General features: G+C 49.8%; 1 protein-coding gene across 9 annotated transcripts in view; it reads right to left on the bottom strand.

Moving 5' to 3' along the window:
* Positions 1-10,860, bottom strand: part of MYO18A (myosin XVIIIA) — a 103,459-nt gene extending 92,599 nt beyond the window's left edge. For 5 of the 9 annotated variants that reach the window (XM_049858740.1, XM_049858751.1, XM_049858746.1 and 2 more), the window contains exon 1: positions 10,757-10,860. The gene's annotated coding sequence lies outside the window, so the exon portion shown is untranslated. Of the gene's footprint in view, positions 1-8,270; positions 8,406-8,554; positions 8,773-10,197; positions 10,266-10,756 lie in introns of those variants that run through there. The other 4 variants (XM_049858741.1, XM_049858742.1, XM_049858743.1 and 1 more) reach the window with 4 other exon arrangements.
* Between the last annotated feature and the right edge of the window lie 2,715 nt (positions 10,861-13,575).

The following is a 13,575-nucleotide window of genomic DNA, read 5'->3' as shown; positions in this document are numbered from 1 at the left end:
TTTTGGTTAGCAGCCGAGCACTTAACCACTGTATCACCAGAGCTCCTATAGTAAACACACCTATCCCTTACTGAGTGCTAGCTATGTGCCAGGCACTCTGCTTTACACAGTATTGCCCCAGTTAATGTAATCCTTATAACATTTCTATGGGTAAGTTTTCCTATTACCCCCATTACACAAACAAGGAAACTTGAGACTTAGATATAGTTACAAAAGCCGAGACTCCTAGGCCTGTCCTTTCGCTTAAACCCCAATAGACCAAGGCATAGGTGTGCCTGGAGGTGGCATCTGGGAGACGTGACCTCCTGGCAAGGGGATACATTAAGCCAACCTGGGACCTGACTTAAGAATCAAACACAAAGGAAAAAGGAAAGGGATCCTGCACACCATCACCTCCTCACAGCCAGCGTCCACTGAGGCAACAGATGCTACTAGACTCTTTCCTAAGCCTGTTGCCTCTGAAGCGTCATCCTTAGCCACCATCTAGCAGAAGACTTCAAGGGAACCAACATTCCTTTAATGACTATCACATGCCAGGCACTTTCCACACACTATCTTGTTTGAGCCTCCCAGCATCCCTGTAAGGTAGGTATCATTTCCTCCACTAGACAGATGAGGAAAATGGGGCTCAGAAAATTAAGTATGTGTTAATTGTCACACAGCTAATAAGTGGCATTGCTGGGATTCAAGGGCAAATACTGTGTTCTTTCTAAGGGCCTGGGAGTCCAAAGTGAAGGGAGGAGGGAAGGAAGGGGAAGGTCCAAAGTGAACAGAGAACAGACAGCTGCAAGGTGGGGGTGGGGGCTGGTGGATAAACAGGATCCTGAAAAGCTCACATCCTGTTCCCTAGACTAACACCTAAATATAGCCTCGAGAAGAAAGTTGTGGCAGTCTGAGAGAAAACCCCAGCTCTAGGGTACCACGCCTAGGTGCCAACCTACTCCCACCCCTATGCACATCCCATTGGGGACAGACTGAAAAAGCCTGGTGGAGGTGGAACTGAAACAGCCTTTCTTGTTCTAACCAGCAGGGAACAAAAAGTGTAAGTAGGCCAAACAACCTAATTAGAAATTAAATTCTGGTTTTTTCTCTCTCCATGAAGGGCCTCCCCTCTTGAGTTTTAGACCAGCTTACCCCCTTCTAGCAATAACCTCTGCCAGACCCTGGAGAGACTTACCTCTCTGTGCATCCCACCCCTGCCACCAAGCAGGGCCCCCAGGCATACCATTCTACCAAGAGTGACTCCCATCCTAAGTACAATGCCCAGGGAGGCAAGAAGGCCAGGAACTCCCAAGGATCCTGGTGCACTGGCTAAATGCTTCCCCCTTATCCAGCACCCTGACCCATGTGCTTCCCGGGAGACAAACACAACTTCTTCTAAAGCAGTGCTGTCTGCAAGAAATATAAGCCACACATGTAATTTTAAAATTTCCAGTGGCCACGTTAAAAAAGGTAAAAAGAAACAGTTGAAATTAACTTTAATAATATATTTATTTAACACATATATCCCAAATATTTCATTTCGACATGTAATCAATATTTTTAAAAATTTAGATATTTTGCATTCTCTTTTCCCTATTGTCTTCGAAATTTGGTGTGTACTTAGAGCATATCTCAATTCAGACTAACCACATTTCAAGAGATCAAAACCATATGTGACTCACTCCAGTGATTCCAACTCATGGCAACTGCATGTGTGTCAGAGTGCAACTGTGCCCCACAAGGTTTTCAGTGGCTGATTTTCTGGAAGTAGATTGCCAGGACTTTCTTCCAAGGTGCCCTGAGTTGACTAAAACTGCCCAACCTTTCAGTTAGCAGTCAAGCACTTAAGCGTTTGCACTACCCAGGGACTCCCATGTGTGAATGGTGGCTATCATATTGGACTGTGTAATTCTAGAGAAATCTTTAGTTGTGAAGCATTAGATATAGGAAGTCTGGCCTAGTCACTGGCTCCCTATGGTCTTAGCATTAGTTCCTTTCCTTCTCTGACCTAAGTTGCTACCTGACAAAGTTCCCTCAATGCTCCATGCTCAGTACCTGGGAGTTGAGGGACAGGAGATCTAGGGCCCAAGAAGTGCAAAGGCAGGGCCAGCTGGGTCTGGACTGATATGGGTTGAGGGAGTACCTGCCAGCTGTCAGCCTCCCCTCAAGGCTCTACTTGGCATGCGAGCCTCCCTCTCCTCCTGAACATGGATGGGGGTTTAGCACAGGCCAGCCACATATTAGGACGCGGGACTGAGTCATGAGCCTATCATAGGGCAAGCAACTGCACCACATTCACACCAAACCAGAAGCCCTCCTCATCCCCGTCTCTTGGCAAGGATCTTTAGCTGGTCACTGCCCACCTCACCTGTCACCCACCACCACTCACACTGTCTCAAAGGGCTGGTTTAGGAGATGGCTCAAGGGGCACTCATGGCGGAAATGATGAAAGAAATCTGCCTTGGGGACTTGGAGGGGACAAAAAAAAAAGAGTATACTGGCCTTAGTCCAGCCACAGAGGACCCAGCTAACTACAATGCTGCCCCACCAAGCCTCCAGTTTTTTAGTCTCCAGTTCTCACTCTGTAGTCCTTACCCAAGTCAGGCTCTTTGCTGGAGCCTAGATATCTGAGAACTATCAACTGAAAACAGCCCCCAGAATTCTAGAATCATTGAGCTGGAAAGGCCCCTGAGAAGTAATTTCATTTAAATCCCTGCCTCAGCAGCAGCCTGCCTGCCCCTCACTGCCACTGTGCCAGTCAGGAACAACAGAGAGTCACAACAGCAGCACAGAGCATGGTGCTTGCTGGGGAATTTTAGGAGATCTGGTATCTAGGCCTGGATCCGCCAACAAATCGCTGGGGGACCTTGAACCTGTCACTCTGCTCAAGGTTGGACTAGATCTAGGTCTGTTCTAGCTCTAAAATTCCAAATTTCTAAGTCTCTTGTGAACATAGGTTAGTTATTAACCTTCTGCCAAAGGCACCCCTCTCATTCCAGCCCTGAGGCCTCAGAGACTGAATCCATGTCAACCCTTCCCTCCTCCCCATCCTTGTCCTGCCACTGTTACCTGTGCAGCTCACAAGGTACCCCCTTCCCCACTGTCAGCCCACAATTGCCATGCCTGCCCATAGTCTTGGTTCTCTCCTGAACCACAGGTCTGGAGCCACCTCTGCCTGTAGCCTCCCTCTCCAGGGCTGACTCTGCAATGCAGCTGCAGCTGCTCCTATGCTCCTCAGCCCCCAATTCACCAGAGACCTGGGCTCTGTCACCTCCTTGCAGACCTTGGGCTTCCCAGGGTCTCTGGTCCTCGGGTCCAAAGTCCCCAGCAGCTCAGACACACACCACCTTCCCATTCCAGACTGCAGTATCTATGTGCCTCTCCTTCCTCTCTTACCCTCCCCTTTCCCTCCAGAGAAGGCAACCTTATGGTTTTTCTGATCTTTACCTTTTTCCCGTCACCCTACTCAGGATGCATCCCTAATTGTGGGTAGAGGAAAGGTATGTATGTAAATTAGCGTAGGTGCCTAAATTATCTGGATCCCACTATCCCCTAAACCAAAGCAAAGAACAATCTGTCAACTCAGCTACTTTGTCACTGTACAATGGTAAGCATCTTGAGGACAGGGACCATTCAACTCAAATATGCATCAATTTGTCCAGCAACAGGAGAATGGATAAACAAACTGTACGTGTTCATATGACAGAACACTACTCAGCAATAAAAAGTATCTGCACAACACTGATACAACAACAGGGATGAATCTAAAAACATTATGCCAAGTGAGAAGGAAAGAAGCCTTTCACCCTAAGAGTATATATCTTATGATTCCATTTATATGAAATTCTAGCACAGGCCAAACTAACCTATGTTGGAAAAAAAAATCAGAACAGCAGTTACCACTGGGAAATGAGGATGGGAAATGCCTGAGAAAGGGCACGAGGGAACTTTCTGGGGTCATGGTCATGTTCTCTATCTTGACAGTGGTTTGGGATGCACAGGTGTCTGCATTTGTCAACACTCACTGAACAACACAGGTAAGATTGGTGAATTTCACTGCATGTAAATATTAACTCAAAAAAAGAACTATAAACAAATATTGAACTCTAGTTAATGATATACATGCTGCAGTATTTGGGAGAAAGTAAACTGACGTCTGTGATTTACTTTGAGCTACATCAACAACGTACGATGGATTGATAGATCGAGGGATTAATACATAATAAAGTAAAATGTTAATTGTAGAATCTAAGTGGTAGGGGTGATCATTGTAAAACTGACTTTTCTGAATGTTTAAAAAGTTTTGTGATAAAATATTGGAAAAAAATATGTATCAATCAAACACTGACTAATGCGAGGGATGCAAAGATAAATAAAACTAGTGAAAGAGCTCAAGCTTTGAATATCTGGTTACAGACCTGTGAACAGTTCCCAGTTAATAGCTGTGCAATCTTGGGCAAGTCACTTAATGCTTCTATGTCTCTGTTTTTCCATCTGTAAAATGGAAATAGTAATAGCACCTATCTCATAAGACGTGGAAACTAAATAACATGTATATAAGCCCCTCACGTAACGACTGGCCCATAGTAAGACCTCAAGAATGGTACCTGATAGTGGCAGGGCACAATGTTTACCATTTAAACGGGACAGAGAAAGGATACTACACAAATGACTGTCACCACAAGTAAGACTAAAATAAGTCAAGACATAAAATCTTGATGCTGGGAAGGACTTTTGTAAATGGAAACTAGAGCCCAAAGTGAAGGCCACCCAGTGAGCACTTTGCTGAGCTGTATCATACCGGCTGGATTGAGTTCAGAAGCCCCATATAACCACTGCCAAGGATATAAAAAAATAGTTGCCATCGAGTCGATTCAGACTCATGGCAATCCTGTGTATGTCAGAGTAGAACTATGCTCCATACAATTTTCTATGGCTGATTTTTCGAAAGTAGGTCACCAGGCCTTTCTTCTGAGGTGCCTCTGGTAGGCTCAAACCTCCAACCTTTCAGTTAGCAGCCAAGTGCATTAACCATTTGGTATCCATTAACAAGGATACCAAAATCAAACCAAACCCATTGCTGTCGAGTTGATTCCAACTCATAGTGACCCTATAGGACAGAGTAGAACTGCCCCATAGGGTTTCCAAGGAACGGCTGGTGGATTCAAACTGCCCACCTTTTTTGGTTAGCAGTCGAGTTCTTAACCAGTGCACCACCAGGGCTTCCTAACAAGGACAGAAAAAGGCAAATCAAAGATGCAGAAATATAAATGGCTAACAAACATGGACAGGTATTCAGCCTCAGTAATATTCCCAGAAATGTGAAATAAAACAGGTATACTGTTTTTCACTTACCAGTTTAGTAAAAACTATCAAGATTGATAACATGCAACGTTAGGGGATGAGAAGCAGGGAGTCTTACGTGTGTTGGTGGGAGTATAAATTGGTATAATTTTTTAAGGGGGAAAATCCGTGGTATCTATGAAGCTGTTTTTTTGACTTGGCAATTCTACTTACAAACACCTATCCTATGAATATATTCACACAATGAGCATGGTTAATCTTTGCAGCATTGTCTGTAATGTATAAATCTGTAAATCATTAGAGGAATAGCTAAGTCATGGAACAACTGGGCAGATTTTTTTTAAATGAGGTAGATTTGTGTATACGGATCTGAAAGATTTTATGCTATACTGTTAAGTGAAAAAAGCAAGTTGCAGGATAGTATATAATTTTTGCTAAAAACAAAATAAACTCTGTATATATAAACCCCACTGCCGTGGAGTCGATTCCAACTCATAGCGACCCTGTACCACAGAGCAGAACTGCCCCAAGGCGTTTCCAAGGAGCGGCTGGTGGATTCAAACTGCTGACTTTTTGGTTAGCAGCTGAGCTCTTAACCACTATGCCACCAGGGCTCCAGGGTATATACACACGCGTGTGTACGCACATTCTGTATAATATTTGCATATGCATAGAAGAATGTCTGCTTTGGGGAAGGGACTGAGATTTTAGAGGACTCAAAGCAGACTCATGTTTTAGTCTGCATTATCTTAATTTTTTACAATGAGAATATTCATCTGGTAGATGCACACAGGAAACCCTGGTGGCTAGTGGTTAAGTACTATGGTTAAGTACTACCAAGAGGTGGGCAGTTTGAATCTGCCAGGCGCTCCTTGGAAACTATCGGGCAGTCCTACTCTGTCCTATAGGGTCGCTATCAGTCGGAATCGACTCGACGGCACTGGGTTTGGTTTGGTTTGGCTTGGTTTTAGATGCACACGTGTGTGTATGTGTGTGTTTAAGCCTAGGGGCTTTGGATAGCGAGATTATGTGTAACTTTCTTCTGCTTTTCTGCATGTACTTCATTTCCTACAGAAAAATCTTTTATATTTATCTATTAAATATAAATATTTAAAATATAGAAATGTAATATAAATATATATATCGCTATATAACAAACTAAAAAAATTAATCTGGAAAGATAGATTACAAAAATTTATCAGTGGTTATCTCTGGGGAGTGGAGGAAAGGAGGGAGAAGAGTTTAACTTTCTACTTGGTATGCTTCCTACTGGTTAAACTTATTTCCAGTACATGTTACTTTTGAGATTTTAAAGATTAGAAAGAAAGGCTTGACAAAGGAGTATGCAATCCGTCTAGCATTAATGCTGTAAATGGGGTTTGCAGTAGTAAGTTCAAGGCTTGCCATCTCATGCTTTGAAAAAGTTTCTGTGACTTCGGAGACTTGGTTAAAACACATTTCACTGGTGTTGTGTGGCTTTAAGTGGGGACGGATTTAAATGGGTCACCCTGCACCTGGCATAGTAGAAACCCCAGGAAATGGAAACTATAACGTTAGAATCCCAAGAGCACCCAGACTTGGTTGCTGGCGATGGATACTTAAGTCAGCTCCCCCAGACCACTCTCATAAATAAATACAAAGGAAATACTTTCCCAAGAGAGCTGGCCTCCCTCCCTTGGCCTCTGACCGCCCAGAGTGCCGTTTTCTCCAGCCCTGAGGCCTTTATCTCGGCAAAGGGTAGCACAGAGCAGACAACACCAGCGGCCCGGTGGGGCTCCAACGTCACCTGGCCCGGCCAGGCGGCCCCAGGGGAAGAGGTTCAGGGTACAGGGCCTGTCCCGGCCGTCAAGCCTCTTCCCGGTCGGTTCTGCTGAGCTCCGCAGCGCCCAGTGACTCACTACCAGGTCACACGGAGCTTATCTGGCTCCAGGTGTGCTCGCTCCGTCACCTCGCTTCTCACACGACATCAGCTGGCTGGCCCGGGAGCTTGCTGGCTCCCGGCTTCTTTCCTTGCCCGCCGCAGCGCCGGGACCTGGCCGCTCTCGGCATTTCCAGGCAGCCCGGCCGCGCGCAGCCTCGCGGGGCCTTCCGCTGCGATGCCGTCTCCCCTGGAACGCAGCAATCCCGTGGGCCCCGGAAGAAACGAGAGTGGGAGTGGTGCCAGCCGCCGGCCAGGCCCCTTGCTGCTCTTCCAGGTGCGCTGCCTCGGCCCATGCGGGCCCAAGCGGCTCCTGACACAGCGACCCGGCGCTATGCTCAGCTAATACTACCCCCCCACCACCACCTTCTGTGTGACCTTGAGCAAGCCCCGTCCCCGCTCTGGGCCTCAGCTATTTCAACTATAAAATCTCCAAGGGCCTGGGAGCTCAGACTTGGCCCCACGCCCTTGACTTTGCTGGAGAGGTATTCCACTCAACCACACACTGCAGGCTCTAATCCCACTCTGCCTCCCAACTGCTGTGTGACCTTGAGCCCATCATCCAACATCTCTGAATATCAGAGAATAATAAAAAATAATCCTTTTTAAGAGACAACCAAGTACCTGGCAGAGAGAAAGGACCCAATAATTTAAACCACCGCTGGACTCAAAGCTGTTTGAAATATCAAGGGAATGTGGGTAATTTACAAGCCACATGATTCCTACCTCAAGGCAAAAGGCAGAGGAGTGAAGTGGGGAGAAGGAGTGGAGGTTTTCCAGACCTGCTCCCCACCTTTCCCAATCCAGCACACCACCCTACCCTCCAGTTCAGGCTACCTCAGAGAATATGATAGGGGCCAAGGGTCATGTGGCGATCTGACAGCACCATCAGCCTGGCCCAAAACAGAACTTAAAAGCTCCATCAAGCCCCCAGCCCAAGCCCTGGGAGAACCTGTCAATCACAGCACACAGTGAGCTATGCCCACCCATCCCCTTAAACTTTTAAACTGCATCAGGCCAGAGCCCCTCTGCTTTACCCAAAACACGCAGTAGAAATCCTCTCCACCTGGGACAAGGCCTGGGGCCTAGGGCCGCTCACAGGACCCAGCTCACACTGATGCTCCAGTTCCCATCTGTGGTGTCCACTTCAAGTAAGGGGGGTTTGGCTGCTGATAGACCTCAGATTTGAAGGAGAAAGAACAGCCCTGCTGCCCTGGAGATCTGTGACACACTAAGTCCGGGATCAAGGCTTCCTGAGTTCCAACAACTCCCTGCTCCACCCCCAGCAGGGTGGATTCACCCTTTCACACAAACCCCAGTTCTGCCCCACCCAGTCCACTTTTTAGGTACCTGCCTCTGGGGGCCCTGGAATTTTCAGGCCCAACTTCTGAAGACACATGTGTCCCTCAATGAGCAGCCTCGAGAAGGGGCGGTGAAGGGGGCTCCAGGAAACAGGCTGGCTGCCCATACTGTCCAAGAGTGAGGGCACAATCCATGTGAGGGCTTGTGAGGAGAGCCTGGGGACTGGGAGGAAGCCCTCGGGCACATGCCTGGGCACCTGAGCCAGGCTGTGAGAGAGTAAACAAACCAGACGTTCAGAGCTGCCAGGCGCCAGGTCAACTGTTCAAAGTTCAAAGCTCCCAAGGGAAATGACCACCAGGATGTGGCCTCTGCCACTCCCATTCCACCCCCTTGACCCTATGACCCTTCTCGTTCCCCTAACCCCCAACACAACAGCTCCCTCCAAGCCACTGTCTTCCTGGAATTGTGGCCCCAACCCCAATTCTCCAAAAAGGTCAAGCACACCTCCACCAGAGGCTATATATAGCCAGTCATGTCCAGCAACCAGGAGGGTATTTCCTGGAAAACCCTCATCACAAAAGGACAGAGGGGAAGCTCAGGAGGTGGCAAGCCATTGACAAGGAGCCAGTGAGGTCTGTCGGGAAGCCAGAGACCTCAGAGACCAACTTTCAGTATTTCCAAATAGAATGTAACCCCTGAACCAAGAAGGGTGGGGAACATTAGGTAAGGCTGAGCGCATTGCCATGACAGTAGGACATCAAACTGTCCAAGAAAGGGGTTCCAGGCCTGGTAAGCACATGGAAAGGCAGTTAACCTCTAGATTCAATGACCTTGCTCTTAATCACCTTGGGTGACCTTCCCTCTCTCCCAGCAGGGCTCCAATGCACACACTCTTCCCACAGTTCACTCTCCATAGGGGTATTTACAAGGTCTGCTCAGCCAGAAGTCTAATGGACTCCAAGAGGCAGAACCAACTCAAGCAAACCGGCCCGAGTCACTGGCAAGCTGAAGGGGGATCGATTCCATAATTTTCCAAGACCATCTGAGGGCAGGAAGGCCCTAACCAGGAGAGCCCCTCCCAGAAAGCATCCTTCAGCTCTCCCCACACAAACACATACTAGGAGGCCACCGCAGACACATGCCCTGTTGGCCAAGTGACCATGCAAAATGAGCACCAGCTTAAAAAAAACAAACTGTTTGCCTTCTCCCCGGTCCTCCTGCTCATTCTGGCGACAGCCTTCCAACTAATCAGCAGGGCACATGTGCCTTGCAACAGGGCAACACCCCCAACCCCCACAACAAGCCCCAATGTGTGGTGTGTCCCTACAGGCCTTATCTCGGCCCGGAACATGACCCACTCCTCATCAGTCTTGGTACCAAGCAGCGCCCCGGCGGGGTGTCGTGGGGGAGGCCAACCTATCAACTCCCCCTTCCCATTGGCACAACAACTGGCATGACAGGTTAGCAGGGCGGGGCGACAGGGCGGTCTCTCCAGAGGCCTGGGGAGGCAGTCCGACCTTCCCACACACACCCCACCCCTTTGCAAGGAAAGGTGAGCTGAGCAGCCAGTCATAGGGGACAGCCTGCACTTCTAATCCCCTGAAGTCTGCCATTCACACCGCCCCCCCCCCCGCCCCCCATCTACTGCACCAAGGGGAGAGGCCCCGGGAAGCGGGTCTCCATTGTTTTACCAGCTGTCTAGCAGCTGCTCCTTTGAGAAGAGCCCGCTGTCGGCCTGGCAGGGAAAGGGTGAAGGCCGCTGGGAAGGATAAAGGGCTCGGCGGAGGTGCTCGCCTTTCCCGCTGCCTTCCTCAGCGCCTTGGTCGGTCAGTCGGTCTGTCGGGGGGGCCGGGCCTGGCCCCGAACAGCCTCTTACTCCAAGGCTGCAGTCCCCCGGGGCCCCGCAGCTCTGGGCACCTGGGCTCCTCCTCCAAGTCCCAAATCCCCCCAAACTGAAGGCCACTCTGTCCTGCCTCCTCGCGTCCCCCGAGCTCTCCGAGCTGGCAAAAGGGGCCGGTGCTCCCGCTCCCCGCCTCTCCCGCCCGGCCCCCACCCCCCGGGGGCCGAGCTCCGCGGCGCCGCCAGGGACAGGAGCCGGGAGTCCGGGCCGCTGCTTTCAGGGGAGAGGGAAGGAGGAGGAGCCGGCCGGGCCCCGCCGTCCGCGCGCCGCCCGCCCGGCCCAAGCCCGCCCCGCCGTCCCGCCCGGCGCGGCCCGCCACCGGACGGCCGCCCCCGCCACCGCGCACTCACCGGCCGCCGGAGCCCGCCCGGCAGGCAGCAGAAGCTGAGACGCGACATCCAGCGGCCCCGGCCCGGTCCGGGCAGGAGCGCAGCGCCGCGCAGCGCAGCGCCGCCCCCCGCGGCCGCGCGAGTCCAGCCGAAAGGGAGCTCCCTGCTGGCGGCTTCGGGGATAACGCCCGGCCTTCCTGGCAACGCCGGCCATGCGGGCACCGGCTGCTGCCTGGGGGACCTCTGTCCACAGGGGACACCGAGGTCCCTCTGGCCGTGTTCTAGAGGCCCTGCCTGGGCATTGGAGGCTGCTGGACATGTCTGAAAGGTGCTGAGTGGCACTGTCCTGGGCGGACACCAGGGTCAGGCTGAATGTATAGAACAGGTTTTCTGTGCAAGGCATACACGGTACTCTGCTAAATGTTCAAAACGGTGTTTCCCAGGGTAATACTGTCTAGAGAAAGCAGTTGTGCCTCGCTGGCCTTGTCTTCTCAGGGTGGCTCTGCAGAGGCAGACACAGGAGTCTGCTGAATGATGCCAGATGACTCCGTGCAGAGCAGGCACTGCCTGACATGTCCAAGGTGGCACTGCCAGAATGCACTCCCCAAGGTGGACACAGGCTCCAAATGGCTTGATCTGAGAAAGCCCTGCCTCAGGTGGAGCTGTCTAAGGGGTAGACGAGGGCCCAGGGATCACAGCCATAAGTAGTACCCATGCCTGAAGGAACCTCACAATGCCAAGATTAATGAGGTCTGTCCCTGGGTCTGTCGCGCTCTGTATATATCAAGTGAGCTGCTCTACACACAGAGAGGGAATTTTAGAATCCCTGGGAGATGAAGGAAACCCTGGTGGCTTAGTGGTTAAGTGCTAGGGGCTGCTAACCAAAGGGTTGGCAGTTTGAATCTACCAGGCGCTCCTTGGAAGCTCTATGGGGCAGTTCTACTCTGTCCTACAGGGTTGCTAGGAGTTGAAATCGACTCATCCACAATGGGTTTTTTTTAGGGGGGGACCAGGGGGTATTTGGGAAACAGACCTCTAAGATAGGTGCTGTGTCCTGAGTTCGAAGAGAGGGCGGCACTTGTTCTCCAGCAGTGTCCTTGCTGGTTCAGGGTACCCCAGAACTGAGTCGGGTGGTGAAAGTGTGTAGCAAACAAGGACAGCTGCCTCTGTAGAGAGAACCAGGAACTTCTCCAGGTGAGCGTGGCCCAGCCTGACAGACCAGGGAAGGCTGGAGTGAGGAGGCTCTGGAGCAAAGAGCTGAGTGAGTAAGGGCTAGGAGAGCCTGAGAAATAGAGCACATCTGTGATATGCATTTTTGGATAAAGAAATAACACACAACCCAATTCAAGAGAATTTTCCTGAGAGCCTGATAAGTACCTGGTGCGGGACACAGAATAATTAGATGTGGAGCTATCCAGGGACCTCACACTGGGAGGGAGGGGGCTTGAGCTGTGACTACAGCAGGGATCCCACCTCTCTCATCCCTTGGATGATGAGGCAGGGCTATGATGGATGACTTATTTGGCTAGAAGAGTGAAGGAAAGCTGTTCTGACATTTCAGCAGAACCTGGAAGGCTAGGTAGGACAATGACCATCACTATTACTTCCTGAGCTCCTGCTGTGTGCTAGATACTATCTCTAGTTCTCACAACAAACCTATGAGGGAGATATTATTGTAGAGAGGGGTTTAGTGCATGAACCCTGGAGCCAGGTTGCCTGGACTCCATGGCAACTGGTTTAGGGAACAGTTGTGGTTCAGTGGTTAAATTCTCATCTTTCATGCAGGAGACCCTGGTTCGATTCCTGGCCAATGCCCCTCGAGTGCCCATCTGTCAGTGGAGACTGGCGTGTTGCTATGATGCTGAACAGATTTCAGTGGAACTTCCAGACTAAGATGGACTGGGTGATCTCCTTCCAAAAATCTGCGAGTGAAAACCCTATGGATCACAACGATATGATCCTGTTGTGTGTGGGTTGCCATGAGTGAGGGCTGACTCAACAGCGGCTGACAATAAGACAATGTCAAGTACTAGCTGTTACCCTTGGGTGATTCACAAAACCTCTTCATGCCTCAGTTTCTTTACCTAAAAAATGAAGAGAATAACAGTGCCTTCCACTACAGATGTTTTGAAAATCAGATGAGTTAATGTATAAAAGGAACAGTGCCCAGCACATAGTAGCTGTTAGCTTTATTATCTTCCCCACTTCACAGCTGTGGAAACGGAAGCACGGGCAGTTTTATGACTTGCACACAGCTTGCAAGTGGCAGAGTAAGCATTAAAAGGGAGGTCCCAAAGGCCCCAGAGCCCGTGTTCTTTTCCCTATATGATAGCAGTGAAATGAATATATATACTGACCACTGTACTATTTACGTGCCTGAACCAGGAGCCGTTTTCAGAGACCAGGCAAGATTGAAGCACGAGGACAACAGCCTCAATGGTTGTGGTTCATGATCACTTGGTTTTAGTTTTTTATTTTCCAAAACCATTAAAAAAAAAGCTCAGCTGCCCCTGAATTGATTCCAACCCATGGCGACCCCAAGTGTATCAGAGTAGAACTGTGCTCCATAGGGTTTTCAGTGGCTGATTTGTCGGAAGTAGATCGCCAGGCTTTTCTTCCTCTGGGAGAGGCTTCTGGGTGGACTTGAACCTCCAACCTTTTAGTTAGCAGCTGAGCGCGTTAACTATTTGCACCACCCAGGGACTGATTTATTTCCCAAAGGCAGAATAATTCCTGCCCTGTCCCTCAGAAAAAAAAAAAAATCTCTTTTCCCTATTACACAGAAAAATGTCAGAGTAGTGTCCACATGACCGTGGAAAGCCAGTTTTTCCTGAAGATTA

The sequence above is a fragment of the Elephas maximus genome, chromosome 19, assembly GCF_024166365.1.
Source record: "Elephas maximus indicus isolate mEleMax1 chromosome 19, mEleMax1 primary haplotype, whole genome shotgun sequence".
NCBI classification, from domain to species: domain Eukaryota; kingdom Metazoa; phylum Chordata; class Mammalia; order Proboscidea; family Elephantidae; genus Elephas; species Elephas maximus.
The sequence above is the reverse complement of the archived record's forward strand: the minus strand, read 5'-3'. Positions and strand labels throughout refer to the sequence as shown.